Source organism: Salminus brasiliensis, chromosome 20 (genome assembly GCF_030463535.1).
Source record: "Salminus brasiliensis chromosome 20, fSalBra1.hap2, whole genome shotgun sequence".
Classification (NCBI taxonomy): Eukaryota; Metazoa; Chordata; class Actinopteri; order Characiformes; family Bryconidae; genus Salminus; species Salminus brasiliensis.
This window is the reverse complement of record NC_132897.1, coordinates 25,713,987-25,733,776: the sequence shown is the minus strand read 5'-3', so window position 1 is coordinate 25,733,776 and position 19,790 is coordinate 25,713,987.

Below are 19,790 nucleotides of genomic sequence, written 5' to 3'. Positions count from 1 at the left end.
GTGCAAATTCTGCAACAGAAAATCACTTTACCAAAAATGTGTCTAACAAAACAAACCAAAGCAGAAGGAGAAAAGAAATCATGTAGTTGAAAAAAATGCAGAGGTTTACTCATTGGAAAAGCTGAAAAACATTGACACAGTCACAACAAAAGTGGAAAACTGGACAACTGGACTGTAAATAAAACTACAAGAACTTTGTCTTCAAGTTGGACACTGGTGCTGAATGCAATGTCATCGCAGCAGATCTACAAATCAAAAATGCAAGATTGAATTTTACATTGTTGACCGTGCAATACTAGGACGTGAGACATGCGAGATGTTAGGTGTGGTTTAAAGATGGGAGAACCTATAGGAGAAACAGAAAACACCTCAGGACGACAAAACAGTTCCCATCAGCATCACCCAATGTTGTTGCCGGTTGCCAATTCCCATTTCGAGTCGCAGGTCAGTGAATCCGGTCCACCTGCAGAAACTGGTACTGCAAAACAATCAGACTTAACTGAGACATCAGAGAGAGACATTCTTCACAAGGTCAGGAAGACAAGTGAAAACACCAGCAAGATACAAGGACTGAATCTGGAACACACATACAGTACACATTTACAATATTCACACACACATTCAGAGGACACGGTTCAAGCTCCTGTCCATCTGCTGACTGAATTTAAAGTTACTGTCATTTATTGCATCTTAGATTTGTTTAGGTTATTCTGCAATGTCAAGCTATTCTCATATATGAATAAAAAAAAAACAAAAAAAATTGTGGGGATGTCACCTATGTTATGTACCAAAGAGGCAACCAAACACAAAGTATATCACAGAGTCATCCTTAGTCCATACTTTACACTGAGGTACCGGTAAGAAAAAAGGAACACCGGCAGTGGTGTTCGAGGAGCCCTTAGCTTTTCTCGGGCCCGTTGAAAGCACTGACCACAGACCTGAAGAAGGCAAAAGACCACAAATTCACTGAGTTACATGACTCGTTAATCAGAGACAGGACTGTTTGTTGTTGATAGTGATGTACAAGCAATACTAGGACGTGAGACATGATGGAAGAACCTGTAGGAGAAACAGAAGACACCTCCTCAGGGCGGCTAAAAGAGTCTCCATCAGCATCACCCAATGTTGTTGCAGATTCCTGTGTCGAGCCGCAGGTCAGTGAATCCGGTCCACCTGTAGAAGCCGGTATTGCAAAACAATCTGACTTACCTGAGTCACATCCGAGAGAGGCATACAGAGAGGCTTCTTCCACAGACCTGAAAAAAGCTGAATTCGGTGAGGTGCATGACTCGTTAATCAGAGACAGGACTGTTTGTGGTATTAGGGAAGACTAATTGTGGGCAAGGTTGCTGAAAGAAACAGATCAGACATAGACAAAGGCCATGAATATCTGCTGTGCAAATGAAGGGACATCAAATGAAGTGAAAAAAAAAAAAGTGCTCAATGAAATACAAAACAGAACAACAGAAACAAAAACAGTTGGGTTTGAACAGAATAGCAAATCCAAACTAGCTAAAAATGAACAAGCAACAGAAGCAAGCTGCTCCAGATGTGGTTATGAACATAAACAGAAACAATGTCCTACCTATGGCCAAGTGTGTAAATCCTGCAACAGAAAAATCACTTTACCAAAAATGTGTAAAACAGAACAATCAGAGCAGAATGAGGAAAAAAAAAAAAAAAATCATGCAGATGAACAAAGAACAGAGCAGGAAGATTTCTTCATTGGAACAGTTGAAATCAGAAAAACAGAATATTAGACAAACATAAACACTGTCACAACAAAAGTGAAAAGTGAAATCTTGAAATAAACAAGAACATTGTTTTCAAGTTGGACACTGGTGCTGAATGCAAGGTCATCTCAGGAAATGTCTACAAGTCACTTAGATTTAAAACAAAACTCCAGAATTCAGTTTGAAAACCGCTCACATATTCTAGACACTGCAGGTCACCGTTGGAAAAGCTAACGCTCACCTGTGAACACAAAAGCCAAAAATGCAAGATTGAATTTCACATTGTTGACAGTGATGTACCAGCAACACTAGGACGTGAGACATGACGGAAGAACCTATAGGAGAAACAGAAAACAGATTAGATTTGTTGTTTAGTTTATTCTGCAACATCAAGCTATTCTAATAAATATGGTGTCAAATGTACAGTTCATGTAGTTCAGTTCAGAGACTTCATCTCATTTCCCTTGAGTTTTAAAGCATTATGGTCCGACAGTTTGTATGAACGTTGTCGAGAGTCCTGCACAGCCCAAATCATCCTCATTTATAGTTATATTCATATTAAGAGAAACAAAAATATATAAATTCAAGTGTGGAGATTTTACATGTTATGTAGCTAAGAGGCAGCCCTAGCTAAGAATCACGCAGGTCACCCAAAAGTAATAAAGTGTAAGTGTAGCACAGAGGCCTCCTTCCTCCATACTGCACAGCCATGCAGTAAGGGGAGGATGACTCAATTCGAGGCCCCAGAACCAGACAGCAGGCAGGAGGGTGGTGGAGAGAGCCAGGTCTGCCGATGGAACAGTTGAAACTGGGCATCTCAACACATGGGAAAGAGAGAGAAAACACAAAGGGTTAGGAGGGGGGAGGGGGGAAATCACAGCAAAAACATTTTAGAAGGGTTACAGCAGGACAGGGTAGGCAAGAGCAGCCAAACGCACTCGCACCCGCAGACAGCAGGGGGCAGCTCAGCACACAGGGAAGAGAGAAGAAATTAAGAAAAAAAAAATTAATAAAATAAAATAATAATAATGAAGAAAAGGTTTAGGTTTATATATGAATATGAACAGCATCGTTACACCGCTCAAGCACAACAAAGCAGTCAAACAATTTATACAAAACACAGCACTATAACCATTCTCATGCAGAACACAAGCAAGTGGCACAGCAGCAAAACATGGTAAAAGCAGAACACAGTAGTGAAATGTTGTTCAAGCAGGACACAGCAGTAAAATACCAAATCAAGCAGATACAAGCAAGTGGAACAGCAGCGAAATACAAATCAAGCAGGACACAGCAGCGTAACAATTTTGATGCAGAACAAGCAGGACACAGCAGCCCAACACGGTTCAAGCAGAACACAAGCAAGTTGCACAGCTGCAGCAACCTTTAGCACTGTGCTTGCAAGGCAATCTCGTTGAAAATTGGAGACTGTGGGTGCAAAAGTTTTACCGGTTTCTTACAGAAAGTGGGATTGTTGAGTCTGAAAAAGTCCAATGCGCCACCTTTCCGCACATCGCTGGGGAAGATGCAGTGAAGGTCTACAACATGTTACAATTCAGTCAGGAAGAAACTGAAACAAGAAAATGTGCTTAAAAACAAGTTCAGGGATTACTGAGAGTCAAGAAAGAACCTACCCTATGTTCACCATTTGTTCTTCATGAGAGCTCAGGGTCCACCTGAAAGCACTGAAGCGTACGGGAGGAATTTGGGGACCAGAAACTGCAGAATTCAGCAAAAGTACTCACATATTCTGGCCACTGCATGTCACCGTTGGGAAAGCTACCGCTCACCTGTGAACACAAAAGCCAAAAATGCTAAACTGAATTTCACATATTGTTGATGGTGATGTACCAGCAGTACTAGGGCGTGAGACATGGGAGATATGTTACAGCAGGACAGGGTAGGAAAGAGCAGCTAAACACAAATGCACTCACACCAGCAGACAGCAGGGGGCAGCTCAGCACATTGGGGAGAGAAGAAATTAAGGAAAAAATAAAAATGAAGAAAAGGTTTAGGTTTATATATATATATAAATATATGAACAGCACTGTAAACACCGCTCAAGCACAACAAAGCAACAAAAAAAAATTATACAGAACACAGCAGCATCATTTTCATGCAAAACAAGCAGGACACAGCAGCCCAACATGGTTCAAGCAGAACACAGTAGCGAAATATCGTTCAAGCAGGGCACAGCAGCATAACATGGATGAAAAACACAAGCAGGACAGCAGCGAAATTATTATACAGAACAAGTGACGCTGTTCAAGCAGAACACAGCAGAGTAACAAATTTGATGCAAAACACAAGCAGGATACAGCAGCCCAACACGGTCGAAGCAGCACACAAGCAAGTGGCACAGCTGCAGCCACCTTTAAGCACTGTGCTTGCAAGGCAATCTCATCAAAAATTGGATTTTTAGGTGCAAAAGTTTGACCTGTTTCATACAGAGTGGGATTGTTGAGTCTGAAAAAGTCCAATGCGCCACCTTTCTGCACGTCGCAGGGAAAGATGCAGTGATGGTCTACAACATGTTTCAGTTTCTTTCTCTCTGAATTGTAACAAGAAATGCGCTGAAAAACAAGTTCAGCGATTACTGAGAGTCAAGAAAGAACCTACCCTATGTTCACCATTTGTTCTTAATGAGAGCTCTGGATCCAACTGAAAGCGTACGGGAAGACTTCGGGGACCAAAAACTGCAGAATTCAGCACAGTACTCACATATTCTGGCCACCGCATGTCACCGTTGGGAAAGCTACCACTCACCTGTGAACACAAGAGCCAAAAATGCTAAACTGAATTTCACATATTGTTGATGGTGATGTACCAGCAATACTAGGACGTGAGACATGGGAGATGTTAGGTGTGGTTGAAAGAGTGCATGGAATCACAACTTAAAGTTACATTCTGAAAGGCATTGATCTGTTCACTGTTCTTTGATTCCTACCAGGACATCACCACATTCAAGTAGATCCCATGGTCTCACCAGTGATTCATCCACCAAGAAAAGTCCCGATTGCCCTGAAAGACAACAATCATTGATGAGCTACACAAAATGGAGAAAAGGGGTGTAATCACCAAACAGCATGAGCTGAATAACTGGGTAAACAGCATGGTCACAGTGGTGAGGATTTAGGCAGATCAACCTTCATGATGAAAGTTCCAAGCTCTGCACACTGAACATACCCATTGAAAGATACAGATTCCTCTGACTTTCTTTTGGAGTGTCCTCAGCTTCAGAGGTTTTCCAAAGGTCAATTGCAGACTATTAAAGGCGTCGTCAACGTTACGAACGATATCTTAGCCTGGGATGAAACGGTCAAGGAAACATGACGGCAGGCTCATCCAAGTGCTGAAAAGGGAAAGACCGTGGAACCTGAAACTCAACAAAAACAAGTGCAAGATCAAATCATCACAAATGCGGTACATTGGCCATATGCTCGCTGCAGTGAGAACATAAAGTGCATAAAGTGAGAACTGTAACACACATGCCTACACCAGAAAACAAACAGGCACTCTCATGAGATTAATGGGCATGATTTAGTACCTTTCCAAGTTTATTCCCAACCTGTCTCAAGTCAGTGCACCTCTCAGAAAACTGCTCGAGCATGACACTCCGTGGCAAGTCGAGCACAACGCTATGAAAAACTGAAACCTGTGGTACTGGTAACACCATGGTACTGGTACACCATCTGTAGATGCGAGCTCAGAAGGCTTCGGAGCAGCAGTTCTGCAGGAGGGAAAGCCAGTGGCTAAATTACATTCCAAAAGGCAACAGCAAATGATCCAGAGATGCAGCTACTACACACAAGGACCATGGAAGGATGGCCCAATGAGAAAAATCCAAACATACTGGACATTCAAAAAAGAAAAGCAAAATGCAGATTAAAGACAAGCTGTAGAGAAGACAACTCAAGTAGAACAGCTATTATGACAGACAGACAAAGAGCCCCCCAAGGATATACATGTGGGACAAGGTGAGAATTCAGAGAGGGCAACCTGCTATCATGATCAGCCACGATTCTTCACAGTCCAGACGCCAGATGGAAGAACCTATAGAAGAAACAGAAAACAGAACACACATTCACAGGACACAGTTCAAGTTCCTGTTCCTCTCCAGATGTGGTTATGAACATAGACACATTTTTGGTAGTGATTTTGCTGTTACGGGATTTGCACACTTGTCCATAAGCAGGACATTGTTTCTGTTTAACAAAACAAATCAGAACAGAACGATGGGGGAAAATAATCATGCAGTTGAACAAAAAGGCAGAGCAGAAAGATTTCTTCATTGGAACAGTTGAAATAAGAAACAAAAACAGGAGTATTAGATAAACATCAACACTGTAACAACAAAAGTCAATAGAATAACTGGACTGAAAATAAAACAAGAACTTTGCATTCAGCACCAGTGTCCAACTTGAAGACAATGTCATCGCAACACAGATCTACAAATCAGGTTTGAAACAAAACTCAAATCAAAAATGCAAGATTGAATTTCACATTGTTGACAGTGATGTACCAGCAATACTAGGACGTGAGACATGTGAGACGTTAGGTGTGGTTTAAAGATGGAAGAACCTATAGAAACAGAAAACACCTCAGGGCGACTGAAACAGTTCCCATCAGCATCACCCAATGTTGTTGCAGATTCCTGTGTCGAGCAGCAGGTCAGTGAATCTGGTCCACCTGCAGAAACTGGTACTGCAAAACAATCTGACTTACCTGAGACACATCCGAGAGAGACATTCTTCACAAGGTCAGGAAGACAAGTGAAAACACCAGCAAGATACAAGGACTGAATCTGGAACACACATACAGTACACATTTACAATATTCACACACACATTCAGAGGACACGGTTCAAGCTCCTGTCCATCTGCTGACTGAATTTAAAGTTACTGTCATTTACTGCATCTTAGATTTGTTTAGGTTATTCTGCAACGTCAAGCTATTCTCATAAATATGGTGTCAAATGTACAGTTCATGTAGTTCAGTTCAGAGACTTCATCTCATTTCCCTTGAGTTTTAAAGCATTATGGTCCGACAGTGTTTGTATGAACGTTGTTGAGAGTCCTGCACAGCCCAAATCATCCTCATTTATAGTTCTATTCATATTAAGAGAAATAAAAATATATGAATTCAAGTGTGGAGATTTCACATGTTCTGTAGCTAAGAGGCAGCCCTAGCTAAGAATCACGCAGCTCACCCAAAAGTAATAAAGTGTAAGTGTAGCACAGAGTCGTCCTTCCTCCATACTTTACACTGAGGAACTGAACCGGTTAGCAGAGGGAAAAACGGCCGTGGTGGTCGAGGAGCTCCTCGGCTTTTCCGGGGTCACGCAGACGCCGCCAGTCCCTCTCCGGTGCGGGAGTGGAGACGACGACTCTCGGTGTCCGTCGCGCCGGTAGTGCTGGAGCTCAGACGCCGCGTTGGAGGAGTCACGAGTCAAGCTGGACGACTTCCTTGCAGAGCGGCTGGAAAGCTCGTTTTTCCGCGGTCGCCATGTTTCTCGAGGGTAAAGGAAAAAACGCAAAGCGCGGTTAGTGAGACAGAGGACTGTACAGTAACACAGACAGCACAAGGATTCCAACAAGTGTCTAAGATGAAGAAGACAAAGCTCACATTACGGACTATAAAGTAGGATGGCCGGTCGAAGCTCTGTGTGGAATCACGGCTCGAGCTTTGAAAGCAGGGCCGCATCGAAACAGCAGCTCCGAGTCTCCTGAAAATACCTACGATCACGTGATCGCCGGAAACGAAGCTTCCTTACGTCACTGGAACGCGAGTTTCCGGTCCCGCTGTAGACGAGCTGCATATAATCTGAAATATGTACTTAAATAAAACGGAAATACAGAACATGTGTGAATTTGCTTCACTTTCATGATAAAATTATTGACATTCCTCAGCATTCAAGGGTTTTTACTGGAGACGATGTGAAATGACCTTGAATAAAAACATTTTACAGCTCTATTTCTGTGTTCAACAGATGTACAGTCTACATGCACATTCAACAGTGGTGTTTTTCCCTTAATCTAATAGTGTCAAACATGGCTGTTTTGTTTAGGAGGAGAGTAAAGGAATTACACACTCAGATGAAATTCATTCAGTTAAAGGAAGAAACGCAGTCCGACATCGCTGTATGGAGCAGTTTGGACAAAGCTTATGAACACAAGTGAATCAGGCAGTGGTGGTGTAGTATTGTATTTGTACAACAGGTGGCGCAGTAGAGCTGTGAAGCTGAGCAGCATCCAACCACTTTTCCCTCATTTCTGCATGAAAGGGTTGATTGATTACAGACTCATTTTTGTGATAAAGGATCTGCCCTGTTTTTAGACTTTTATAAAGCCTCAGTTCAGCAGAGCTTTATTTTATTAAGTAATTATTAGATATTTTCTTTATATTATCTGACAGTAACACACTAAATGTCCAAATGTTGGTGGACACTATTTTTTAATCAATGCATTCGAATCAGTTGAACCCATTACTGACACAGTCCCTAAAGAAGTACTGCCAATAGAATAGGACTCTCTGGAACAGATAAACATGAACCCATCGGCTCCATGCCTAATGCCAATCGTGGGCTAGAGAGGTATAAAGGAATGATAAACCTCTGGAATGATGGTGCTCATGATGCCCTTTACTTCTAGGGTGAGCTGGGGAAACTTTTAGCTTTGAGTTGGAGATGAGGTTGGGTGATCATCCAATATTCTGACCTCACCAATGCTCTTCTTGCTAAATGCATTTCTCACAGCAATGCTCCAAAATCTAGCAGAAAGTCTTTCATGGTAGTAGAAACAGTTACTCCAACAAAAGCAGGCTAAACTCCTTTTTAATACTCTTGATTTAAAAAGAAACAACAAATAAGCAGGTGTCCAAATACTTTTGTCATATAGTGTATTTCTTAGAAATGCTGAATTCTTTTGTTGAAGAGACTCTGGTCAGTTCTGAGAGCAGCAGGTCTAAACTTAAACCTGGACTAAATAAAGAGAGGAGTTTTAGATTTTACTTTGAGTAGAAACAAATAAACATCCAGAACACATCAGTAATGCAGAACAGCTCTTCATTCAGGCTCTTTTCCTGAACATGATATTAATAATATAAACTTTACAGCTGTTTGGAAAAGATGAAGCATTAAGGAGGAGTCTAAAGAAAGTGTAGAAATGAAGAGGCTGCTCAGCACTGATGTGTGTATTAATGATAAACTGATTAGTCGTGTGCTTCTCTGTGGACAAGTTGTGATGAAAAGGAGGATCTCAGCCCGTTCTCTTCCTACAATGGAAAACACACACACACACACACACACACACACACACACACACACACACACGTTAAACACTTCATACACTTCCATCGCCAAATATGAGGGTTTATTTAGGGTGTATTCTACACACTGCACACTAACATGTTTCTATAAAACAACAATGGGGCAGAAATGAAAATATTGCAGCACTGATATTAAAAAGTACCACAAGTGTTTGAGCAGCATGAGTGTAGAGCTTTTGCACTGACTGCATTTTAAACTGAAGGTCACACTGATGGTCAATAAGAGGAAATATCTCACATACTTTAAAAATGAATCTTAGTCTAGATACAGGAGAGGAAACCTCGGTCTCCTGATTTAAAAACTGTATGTTGAGGAGTTTAGTCAGTTGTGGATAAATGCTGCATCAGCATGTTCAGAAACTTCAAACAGCAGGTTAGTGTGAGGGTTGTTGTGAAAAAGGTTTCTTCTTTTTTCGTCAGGATCTGCTTGAGAGACAACATGACAGATTATCTAGAACATGTCAAGTGATTTGGATAACATCAAATACCTCAGAGTTTAATAGTAGTTAATAATAATAATAAATTGAAGGGGAGTTGAAGCCTCTGTCTCCTGGTTTCCTGCATCACTGTGGGAGCAAAGGTTCCAGCTCAACCATGACTCACGAAGCAGGACTTTCCTATCAGAATTAAACCCAGCCAGTAGGTCAAGACTTAGAGCCATGCTTGAGGGCTACAAGGGGTTTACTTTACTTTATTCATTTATTCACTCACCACTCAACTCACATACCTTAATCTTGGGAACTTTAGCCTCCTGGTTCTTTGCTTCATGGTGGACTGTGTGAGAACAGCTTCTGCCTCCACCACTGGACCACAGAGCACAACCTCACAAGCCTGCTGGGAACACGAAGAAGCAGAAACTTCTGCAGAGGAAGCAGAATGATGAGCATCCTGCTGGGAAAAAGTTCAAATTCAGTAGGCATAGCTCCATTCAACCTCACAAGTTAGTCAGAAATTTCATTTTTCTAATGACAAATGACAGGTATTGGGTCCTATGCACAAAAACACAAGCACACACACCTAAACACAATAAATGCATGTAGTCTAATGCAAAACTACTGACAAGCTCTTCCAGCTGTAATAAGTGGGCTTTTGTCAAACTGGTGGTTCTCGTGGTGTGCAAACTGACTGACCTCTTTATCTGTTCTTTGCTTCAAAGTCTGGTACATTTTAAAAAAGCTCAAGCAGGTTAATCACATGGACATGTCTGACTTTGTCGGTGTCTCCCTGAAAGATAACACCTTCATTCTGTAGTTCTGTAGTTAATGGCTGAGGCGAGGTCAGGTCCATCACCAACTGTGCTTAAAAGTTCTGCATCTGTGTCTACTCCACATTTTCACAATATCCATAGTCTGTAGACTCTACTAGACGCTACTAGAATTCCAGGTTATGTCTGGAAAATCTAGATTACTACTGGCTCTCGTTTTCACAGTTACAGCCTCATTAACTTCATTTAGCATATGGGCTGTCAGTTCAGTTGCTAAAGCGTTCACTTCAGCCATTCAGCTTCTCCACCCTGGTCCTGGAGGCACCCACCGTACATTTAAACATTAAATTAAACTGAGGTTGCAATAATACCTACTAATTTAATGTTTCTACTGTTTAAGCACTGCCAGTGTGTTGTGGCACAGCAAATCCTGTCCCAAGTCCCGTGAGCTTCTGAACCTAATATTTCTATATATTATTATATCATTAGCTACAGTTAATTCAGTGTCTCTGCAAATACATTTCAGGATCTAATAAAACCCACAAATTCATTTTACCTTGTGTTGCCAAAGTATGAGCAGGACTACCAGATTTAGCCCCTGCCTCCCAATATCTAGACAAACAGCAGCTTCTGGAGCTGTTTAATTCTGCTACTTAGAAGGAGGACTACTTTCAGATACTGTAAAGCAATCAGTACTTTTTCATTACGCTTCAGAGCTAAAATGTGACCCTGGAAGTTTTCAATTCACACTTAAATAAGAACTAATGAAATATGTGAGGTAAAGTTGAGTTAAACAGAGCTAATGCAGCTCAGCATCAGCTATTAACTCTAACTAATATTCCTACTGGAGAAACAACAAGATTAGCTAAAACAGCTAACGGCAGAAAGCCTGTGTTGTCGGATGAAACAGTATATAAAAGTTAGTCCGTTTTTATCAGGACCTTTTCCAACAACGTGGAAAATAAGACCCCTCTTTTAGAAAGGTTAGAGCTCCCGAAGTTTCTAAGTTAACGCCGAACATCAGCAGCGCTAGCAAGTTATCTCCTACAGTCGTACAGCTAAAGTACAAACACACACGAAACCAGAAAACCAAGCTTTTAAATATTCGCTGTACGTTTATGGTCACATATAAGGTAAAAGATCAGCTTAAAAGCAGCTAGTTCACATGAACTCACCTGGCTCTATCGGGAACGTCTGTCCTGTGTGCCTCCTTGAAGTAGACTGACAGACTGGAAGGGGCGATACCGGTGACTGCGCCTCGTCCCAACACAACTGGACTACAGCTTCATTTGGGCAAAGCTGGAGCGACGATGAGGATTGCAGATGGAAAATCTTCCATAAACTCAAAACTGCTAAAGCTCCTCATTTAGATAACGCTTTAAACACTGTACACTCATATGCAATTGTACACACACTGTTTAATTAGCATATTTGATTTCATTTAGAAAGTCCAGAATATGCTGCCATAGTATTTCTATGTTGTTTATTTGATGAACAATCCACATTTAGTACATCATACATATTTATAGTACTAAACTGTAAATCATACAGATTTAAACATTTGATATATTTTTATTTTATTAAATAGGTTAATTCTCAGCGTCTTTAAAGCTTGCAGATGAAAACACTGAGAGACAGAAAGTATAAAGTTCAGTACTGGAAATCATGATGTAATTGAATGTCATTTACAATGGCTGAACTAGAAAACAGCTTGGTCATCATGGTCTTCCTCTTCTTCTTCGTACTGGTACTATTTGCAGTACTGGTACCGTTATCCTTACTGGTAGAAGTGAAGCTGACTTGGCTGAAGTCAGACGGAGACACTGTGAACCGTGGATTTACAGAAGCCGTGATTTCCTAACTCTCTGACAACTCTTTCAGAAAACACTGAAAATCAGAGACTTTCTGAGTCAGTACAAGGAGGAAACTCTTCATTAGGGGAAGTCCCACCAGAAGTTGAACACCTGACTCAGGGAGAGAGGTGAGCGTTTTTTTGTGTGTTTGCACTGAAGTTACCTTGAAGAAGACTAAAAATGTTCAAATAAATAAATAAATAAATAAATGATATTTACAGTGTAAAACTCCAACTAAACCTAAACTATTGATCTTACTTTTAAGAAGAATATGTAATTGTGAGGAAGACTTATTATTTCTTCATATTTAAAACTACACCACTGTATTTGACCTCCCCCCCCCTCCTAAAATCTGATCTCTGTGTGGGAGGGAATTTGCACATTCGTTCTGGGAGCAGTAATTATAACTGGTGTTTGGGTTGTCCTGGTGTAACCCCGCTGTTTCTGTCCCTCAATAAAGCGACTGTACGCCAAGTTGGTTGTAAGCTTTAACACATCTGTTTAAATATCAGTAGTAATAAGTACCACTTTATGCCAAAAAGATTTAGGACCGTGGGAATGTGATGTCACTTGGTCGGATTGTCCCACGTGACATCATTGAGTAGGTAAATTTGTGCAAATATTTCCCCATTTTTTTCCAATGGTAGAAGTGTGGGAAATGTTTCTAATTCTTTTTTTTGCTTCCCATTTTTTTTCCTACCCTAGGATTATGTAGGATTGTGTGAAATTCGAGATAATTCTTTATTAATCCCACATCAACAAATCTAATATTTTAAGGAATATACAGACAACATAAAATATATATACCATCGTCTGAGACTAGACTCTGTCTGAAGGAGCTCCCCAAGCAACATACGGCAATCCTGTCCTGCTTCAGCTTTTTGTTTTCTCATGTTAGGTATTTCCTACACGACAGCTGTACTGAAGTCAAAAACAAGACCCTAACGTTTTATGCTTTGACGTTTTGCAAGAAACATAATGCAGTATAGATTTCCATAAACCAGCTGTTGCTCTCTGTCACACGTGAATTGTCCCCACTGTAGGAGCTTGGGAATTTTTAATGAAATTTTCCCACAGTTTTCCTGTGTGTGTGTGTGTGTGTGTGTGTCACAGCTGCACCAAAGACCCTTAGTCAGAGAGAAGCAAAGTCTTAAATGTTTATGGTTTGGCGTTTGGGTTTGAGAAAAGTAAGGCGTGTGTTTTCATCAAACAGTTCCTCTCTGTAAAACGTGACTAAAACATAATGGTAAATGGTCGGGGTGACGTTTACAACCCCACCTCTGACCGTAGATCTTCCACACATCACCAGTGAAAGAGCGGGACCCAAACACACACACACACACACACACACACACACACACTTTGAGGAAACCCAGTATGGATTCCAGCCAACTTCCCAAGGAGGATCTTGAATCGATCGGACTACTTTCACCAAGGAAACGTAGGAAGAAAGCTTTCGGAAAAACCTGCATTTGCACAGCGTACCGTTTCCCTGTGGCTTAAAAAGTTGCGGGAGCAAATGGTCGTAGAGGATCTCGCACCTACGGCCGAAGATATTGCAACATTCCTCCGGAATACTGTCCGTCCGTCATCAGAGAGGAAATGGTGTCTGAAAATGTCGTTTCGAGGGTGAAACCTCCGGGAGATAAACGTGATAAAAAGGATGATGTGAAACAAAACGTCACGCTGGGGAAAAGAAGACCGAGCGACTTTGTTTTCCGGTGCTCTGATAGACTGTTCAAACAGCGCCAGATTAAAGACTTTGAGGGAAAAGGGTCTCTGGTCATTTCACCGAAAAAGAACAAAAACGGAGAACGTTACGTTGTTTTTCACAAGTCCAGCTTTTCTGAGAAGGAAAAGAACTGTAACCTGACCAATGTGACGCTGACTGAGAGAGAGAGAGAGAGAGAGAGAGAGAGAGAGAGAGAGAGAGAGAGAGAGCTGTACATGCTCAATCAAACCATCCCGAAAACAGAACAGGTTGGAGAAATCCATTCTATGCTGGTTCAGACACGAAACACGAGACCCACCGTTCACGATTCGGGCTCCTCTGTGTCTGTAAGGAAAGGTGGACTGATGAGCGTTAAGATGAGATCCGCCTTTCAACAACGACGCATAACTCTGATCATCTCACGCTATACGGAGCACGATAACGCCTGCAGAGTTCAGCTGGAGGTGTGAACGGCTGAGGTCGTACGTGAAGAAAGTTTGTGTGAAAATGACGAGGAGCAATGATTTACTTTTTCACTGCACTCGAAAATGAGACCGAGGAGATCATTGAAGGTTCGCTGCTGGAATCTGAACTTTTAGACGTCTATGAAACGACCCGTCACATTTTGACAGATAAGTAAAACGTTTTCTTTTGATTGTTTGTTTATTTTATACCTTAATCAGCTTCCATAGATCATGTGGAAGAGATGCCTTATGTTTGACCATTCAAATCACAGTAATCACGTACGATCCTTTCAACACTTTTCTTTCTCTGTACCAGCGAGAGACAAGTGCACCTGTATCAACTGCGACATTCCTGGGATGAGAGTCCTGCTGACCAGTCAAAACGACCAGGACGACCACGATGAATTTAAAAATAACAAACGGGTGAAGGTTGTCCTCACCTTCGCTAAGCGAGAAGCAAAACGGCATCGAAAGTCGGCCCGGTTCACCTCTTACAGACGAGGAAAGTTCAGAAGAAGATGTGATAAACATAATGATGACAAACCTGCCATCCTCCGGGAGCGACAACGATGATGATGATGATGATGAAACCACGGTGAGCGACGAATCTGAGAACGTAGAAATTGTGGGTGTTAAAGAATGGGAGGTTGATGATGATGATGATGATGACGATGATGAGGTGAAGGTATCGGAGAATGGTCGAAGAAGAAGAAGTGGAAGAAAAGGTGAAACGGGAAACCAAGAAATGATAAAATGACAGAAATGTCAAAGCTTTAGGAAAGGATCTGCACACGAGCTCTCAAAGATATTATCAGAGAATGGAATGAGCAACAGTGTGAGGGGTGTAAAATTGACCATCCATCACAAAATCAACAGACCTGTGAGGAAGGAGTGCCGGTGCGTTTCCTAGATGTGTTCAAACAAAAGTGGTTCAGCGTTCTGGACGAAAGCGAGAGCCTCCTTCACCAAACCATGCGTCTGGAGTTTGGAGTTACCGACCAGCCGGATGGATTTGTAATGAGGATCCTGAAAAAGTTTCACGACCAGCTGCAAGATGATTTGACTGTTGAAGAATCTATGTCCGACTATCTTTCCAAAAATCCCTTTGAGGCGTTGATTCGTTATTTTCACAATGAGGAGTTTAGTGATCAGTGTAAAGAGGCTGCTGCATCCCTGTATAACATTCTAATGAAGTCTGAGGTTGGTGAAAAAAATGCTGCTGCTACTGTTACCGCTTTGTTTTTCTGCACGCTGTCATTTCATTTATTAAACATGTTCCTCTTCTCATTTTCATGTATTTCATGATATACACATATATCCTGATGTAGAAAAAAGAAATCCCCATAGTATTACTCCATATCCATATTTATCATGTTTTTGCCTTAAATGTATTTAACTACACTGATTAAACATATATAGCATGTTTCATATTATTAATACAACATATTATTACGTATGATGTTTAACAACTTTTTTTTTACTTATTCAGTGTTCCTAAACCAACAAAAAAACATAACATAAAAAATTGCATCCAATTAAAAAAAAAAAAAAACTATCTACAATTTTTTATTCAAGTTTTTGTTGTTGTTGTTGTTGATAAAAGGGTGGAGGAGAAACGGGTTCTTCTGGAGGTGGGTTTTTCCATAATACCTAAATATATATATTGGTATAAAAAAACACACATACACACAGTCTGTCATTTGAGTTTTTTTTTTTTGTTTGTTTGTTAATTTGCTTGTTTTGTTTTGGGGCATGAAAAACGAACGAACGTTTAGAAGAACTTTATTAGGACGGTGGGGAGTTTGAGCGGTAGACAGAGTTTTATCCGTAGTCTTAAGTTCTCTGGTTCCTTCAATAATAATAATAATAATAATAATAAAAAATAATAATAATATAAACAATAATATAATAATAAAATGAGGCCGATGTTTTTCTTGGGAGTTTAGACACCTATTCCTTACATAAACCCAGACTAATTAATTTCAGAAGGAACGTGGTTCTAGTTTTGGAAAAGGAAAAGGAAGCTCAGTCGTGAATTGATTTGGTGGATTTAAGCAATCTTTCAGTACAATGATGAAAAAAAAATATTCTCACGTGTATAGACATTTTTTCTAAATATGCCTGGGTAAAATAAATGAGCAGGAATCGTGACTAGGGCTTATAAAATATTTTTGGAAGGCAGACGACCCGTCACTCTACAATCCGACAAAGGTAAGGAGTTTTTAAACAAATCTTTTTAAAACCCTTTGAAAAGATATAACATTAGACATTTCACTACGGCTAGAGAACTGAAGGCCTCGTGGTGGAGCGTTTCAACACAACTCTCACGGGTCGTATGTTTAGGTATTTTACGGGGTTAAACACTTACAGGTATTTAGATGTGTTGAAAGATCTGGTGCATTCATACAATCGTACGTTTCACAGATCTATCAGAATGAAACCCGTTGAGGTGACGCGCCGTAATCAAGTTCAAGTTTATCATTTATAAGGTAAATGGGTTGGTGGTTAAAATATCTGGCTATCTACATTTAAAGTGAACGACGTGGTTCACATTTCCAAAGAAGGCAGGGCGTTCACCAAAGCTTACCGGCAAACATTTTCAGTCGAATATTTTTTCATAAAGGAGGTGTTAAAAAGAGACCCGCCCATGTATAAACTTAGGGATCTGGAAGGAGAGGTAATAGAGGATTCTTTTTACGAAGAAGAAATGCAGAACATAGTCGTGCTGAAAAACAGAATGTATCCAATTAAAAAAATTATTGGCTAGAATTAAATAAAAGTCAGAAGGAAAGGTTGGGATCTGAAATTTGATTGGTGGATAGATGAAAGGGATGCTCATGACCTCGCTCCCCCGCAGTGGTACTAAGACATGGAGGAGAACAGCGATTTTTACATCAGGCTTCTCAGGAACACATGTCCCAAACTGTATCCGCAAAACGAAATTTCTAGTTATTGCGTAAAGTTGTCTAAAACTGTTTGTCTGAAAGGGTGCTGAGTGGTGGGTCTCTCAGAAATGAACTATCCGACGACGTGGTGCACTCTGCCTAGACCACAGAGGGAAAACAGAAGAGGTTGAAATTTGGTTTAATTTCGGTTTGGAACTGATTCATATAGAAAAGCACACGGTGGTTTTTATGCCACCGTCGAGGAACTTTTGCTCAAAATAAACAAGTTTTTTTAGGTAAAAGACCTGTGGTGTAATTTTGTTTTAGACCCACTGACCAGACGCCTCCAACTTAACCTTGAAAAAGAAGAAATGAAGCGTTTGGTCTGGGAAAATAAATAGCCCGTTAATGTTAGAACGTCTGGAGCTTTTGCAGATATTCTGGGATTCACAGAACATCGGTGGGTCGCTGCGCACAGGGGCGAGCACCCGGCCTGTATAAAGGGTGGAGGTTTAATCTGTACGTAAGTTCAGACGTGTCGCTGTTTCAAAAAGCTTTCAGTCTAGTCCACCCACACCTCAAGACGGCTGTTCAGAACATTGCTAAATATGTTGTTTCTGCTGTGGCGGACAAAGCGGGTCGAAGATTTACGGACAGTAAAGAGGGCACAGGTCTGTCCGCGCTCAGTCGCGTGCACATGCGCCCTCCGGGGCAACGCGTGTCTAACCCCCATAAAATCAGAGGATCTCCTTACAAAGCAGAAAGTGACTGAGGCGCTGACCTTTGGACATTCTTTGAAGAAAAAGCAAAAGAAACAAAGACCAAAACCGCAAAGAAGAGGAAAAGAGTTTGACTGAGTCCCGATAAATTTTAAAAAGAAGAAGAAGAAAAAAACAACAAAACAAAAACAAGCATGTCTCTGATACACGCCGCTTCTACCGAGTGTTTGAAATCAGAGTTGGGCTTATTTACTCTGCCTATCACACAAACCAGCATCCAATCTTACAAATATGTGAAACGCCACCCATCACATCCATCACAGACACCGGTCCCATACATTTCTTCGTAGCAGGTTCGGGAGACGAGCATCTGGATTTGAATCGTTGGCTGTTGTACCTGACCTGCAAAATGACGAATCCGGACGGTTCTGATTTAGCGCGCGACGCCAAGGTCGGTTTGATCAACTACCCCATCGCGAGTCTTTTTAGCCAGGTGGAAGTTTCTCTGGGCGATAAACTGATTTCCCAGAGCAGTTCGACCTACGGCTACCGAGCCGCCATGGAGTGTTTGCTGAATTATTCTGAGACCCTGCATCTCAATTTCCCACCGGCATGTTTAGAAGGGATACTGCGGGACATATGGACGACGCTGACCCCACTGGAGAGAACCAGGGCCTGTCATAGAGGAGCGAGTTCAGCGAACAGAGCCGGGTTTTTGAACTGCTGGGACACAGACACAGACATTTTTAAATTCCGTGGACGTGAGAGTTAAACTGCTGCGTGATAAATACGAATTAGTTTTGATGTCTTCTGATCAAAACCCGGCTATAAACTACGCATCCTGTCGGCTCTGCTGTACGTCAGAAAAGTCAACGGGCGTGAACCTCGCTCACACCTCCGCTCTGATGAGCTCAAACACCAAGTATCCGCTGGAGCGCGTGACCGCTGCACTGATCAGTGTCCCCGCCGGTCACCGCGGATCCAGTCAAGATCATTTGTTTCTGAAACAAGTGCCTAAATTTATAGCGTTGGGATTCGTCCATAACCAGGCCTTCAGCGGTTCTTACACTCGCAACCCTTTTCATTTTCATCACTATGACGTAGAATCTTAACATTTGGCAGTGGATGGCGTTTCCTACCCCGCTACACCTTTCCGCCCTGTTTGTAACTGTCAAAGAAGTCTGAGAGAATATTTGAGTCTGGTCGAGGCCACAGATCAGTACCTAAAGGATCAACATTTGGCCATGAGCAGAGAAGACTATCACCGAGGTTATACTTTATTTATTTCCAGAGTTGGGGGGCTTTATAAGAAAAGGCTCTTCTCCCTGCTGAGGTTTTCAGAATTTTGGGAACTACTAAGAAGTCAGCAGCCTGAGATTTAAGTATTCTTGATGGATCATAATATGTAATAAGAACTCGCAGGTACTCAGGAGTGATGCCATGTAGGGCTTTGTATGTTAATAGAAGAATTTAATAATCAGTACAGAATTTATCTGGGAGTCAGTGCAGTGCTGATAGAACTGGACTGATATGGTCAAATGTTCTAGTTTTAGTAAGGACCCTGGCTGCAGCATTTTGAACTAGTCGAGGATTATTGAGGTTCCTGCAGGAACAACCTGATAAAAGTGCATTACAGTAATCTAGTCTTAAGGTAGACAGTGGCAAGGGGCAAATGAACATTCTGAAATTGTACAATAGTACAGCTCATTTACACTCAGCTAAACGTCTCGCCATAGACGCTCTATTCTTAATGGGAAAGAAGGAGAGGAACAGTAGCATTAGCACAGCATTTACCCTGAACAGCTGATAAAGAGAACCTTTATGTTAAAAAAGTGACAAATTCCAGCAGATTTTAAAAGTATTGAGAAAAGAAGTTATTCAGTGAAACAAGAAGT